The 2667-nt window shown below is 39.9% G+C and overlaps 1 non-coding gene across 1 annotated transcript; it reads right to left on the bottom strand.

Moving 5' to 3' along the window:
* Positions 1–871: 871 nt before the first annotated feature.
* LOC130963817 (small nucleolar RNA R71) lies at positions 872–975 on the bottom strand. Its single transcript, XR_009079936.1, has one exon. It is a non-coding gene; the product is annotated as a small nucleolar RNA R71 (small nucleolar RNA).
* Positions 976–2667: the final 1692 nt, after the last annotated feature.

Raw genomic sequence — 2667 nt, 5'->3', positions numbered from 1 at the left:
CTTTTTCAAAACCACTTAACTAATTCTCCCTCTAATTTTTCGAAAATTATCCCTCTCTTTTTCAAAAATTCTTTTTGTTTTAAATTTTAATTTTAATTACATTTTATCTTTAATTTTCGAAAATCACTAACTTCTTTTTCAAAATTATTTTCGAAACCTCCCTTCTCTCTTCTTCTTCTATTTAATTATTTAATTACTAACACTTCTCTTCACCTCTCTTCATCCATAAATCCGAATCCATTCCTCACTCTCCTACCCCTTTCTTTTTCTACTAAACATAAAGGAATCTCTATACTGTGACATAGAGGATCCCTCTTTCTTTTCTTGTTTTCTTCTCTTTCATATGAGCAGGAACAAGGATAAAGGCACTCTTGTTGAAATTGATCCAGAACCTGAAAGGACTCTGAAGAGAAAATTAAGAGAAGCTAAATTCCAACAATCCAGAAACAACCTTTCAGAAACATTAGAACAAGAGGTGATGGCCGAAAATAATAATAATGCAAGGAGAATGCTTGGGGACTTCACAAAACCAACGTCCAAGTTTGATGGAAGAAGCATCTCCATTCCTGCCATTGGAGCCAATAACTTTGAGCTTAAGCCTCAACTAGTTGCTTTAATGCAACAAAACTGCAAGTTTTATGGACTTCCATCTGAAGATCCTTACCAGTTTCTAACTGAGTTTTTGCAGATCTGTGACACTGTAAAGACAAATGGAGTTAATCCTGAAGTCTACAGACTCTTGCTTTTCTCTTTTGCTGTAAGAGACAGAGCTAGAGTATGGTTGGATTCACAACCCAAGGATAGCCTGGACTCATGGGATAAGCTTGTCACTGCATTCTTAGACAAGTTCTTTCCTCCTCAAAAGCTGAGCAAGCTGAGAGTGGATGTTCAAACTTTTAAACAAAAAGATGGTGAATCCCTCTATGAAGCTTGGGAAAGATACAAGCAGCTGACCAAAAGATGTCCATCTGACATGTTTTCAGAATGGACCATATTAGATATATTCTATTATGGTCTCTCTGAGTTTTCGAAAATGTCACTAGACTATTCTGCAGGTGGATCTATTCACCTGAAGAAAACGCCTGAAGAGGCTCAAGAACTCATTGACATGGTTGCAAACAACCAGTTTATGTACACCTCTGAGAGGAATTCCGTGAATAATGGGGTACCTCAGAAGAAAGGAGTTCTTGAAATTGATGCTCTGAATGCCATATTGGCTCAGAACAAAGTGTTGACTCAACAGGTCAACATGATCTCTCAAAATCTGAATGGATTGCAACATGCATCCAACAGTACTAGAGAGGCAGCTTCTGAAGAAGCTTATGATCCTGAGAACCCTGCCATGGCAGAGGTTAATTACTTAGGTGAACCTTATGGAAACACCTATAACTCATCATGGAGAAATCATCCTAATTTCTCCTGGAAGGATCAACAAAAACCTCAACAAGGTTTTAACAATGGTGGACGTAATAGGCTGAATAATAGTAAGCCATATCCATCATCTTCTCAGCAACAGACAGAGAATTCTGAACAAAACAATTCTAATTTAGCAAATATAGTCTCTGATCTGTCAAAGGCCACTTTCAGTTTCATGAATGAAACAAGATCCTCCATTAGAAATCTGGAGGCACAAGTGGGCCAGCTGAGTAAGAAAGTCATTGACACTCCTCCCAGTACTCTCCCAAGCAATACAGAAGAAAATCCAAAAGGAGAGTGCAAGGCCATTGATTTAATCAAAGTGGCCGAATGCACAAAGGAGGAAGAGGACGAAAATCCCAGTGAGGAAGACCTCCTGGGACGTTCCTCAAGCAAGAAGGAGTTTCCTATTAAGGATCCTGAGGAATCTGAGGCTCATCTAGAGACCATAGAGATTCCTTTAATTCTCCTTCTGCCATTCATGAGCTCTGAAGAATATGCATCCTCTGAAGAGGATGAAGATGTGACTGAAGAGCAAGTTGCTCAATACTTAGGAGCTATCATGAAGCTGAATGCCAAGCTGTTTGGTAATGAGACCTGGGAAAGTGAACCTCCCTTGCTCATTAGTGAACTAGATACTTGGATTCAGAGAACTCTACCTCAAAAGAAACAAGATCCTGGCAAGTTCTTAATACCTTGCACCATTGGCACTATGAGCTTTGAAAAAGCTCTATGTGATCTGGGGTCAGGAATAAACCTTATGCCACTCTCTGTAATGGAGAAGCTGGGAATCATTGAGGTACAACCTGCCTTGTTCTCATTACAATTGGCAGATAAGTCCATAAGACAAGCTTATGGGATGGTAGAGGACGTGCTAGTAAAGGTTGAAGGCCTTTACATCCCTACTGATTTCATTATCCTAGACACTAGGAAGGAAGATGATGAATGCATCATCCTAGGAAGACCTTTCCTAGCCACAGCAGGAGCTGTGATAGATGTCAATAGAGGTGAGTTAGTCCTTCAATTGAATGGGGACTACCTTGTGTTTCAGGCACATGGCCATCCCTCTGTGACAAAAGAGAGTAAGCATGAAGAGCTTCTCTCAGTTCAGAGTCAAGAAGAACCCACACAGTCAAACTCTAAGTTTGGTGTTGTGAAGCCACAACCAAACTCTAAGTTTGGTGTTCAAACCCCATATCCAAACTCTAAGTTTGGTGTTGGGACTACACTAACATTGACCTGATCACCTTG

This window comes from Arachis stenosperma, chromosome 2, assembly GCF_014773155.1.
Source record: "Arachis stenosperma cultivar V10309 chromosome 2, arast.V10309.gnm1.PFL2, whole genome shotgun sequence".
Lineage (NCBI taxonomy): Eukaryota > Viridiplantae > Streptophyta > Magnoliopsida > Fabales > Fabaceae > Arachis > Arachis stenosperma.
Note: the sequence above shows the minus strand (reverse complement) of the source record. Positions and strands in the feature narration are given on the sequence as shown.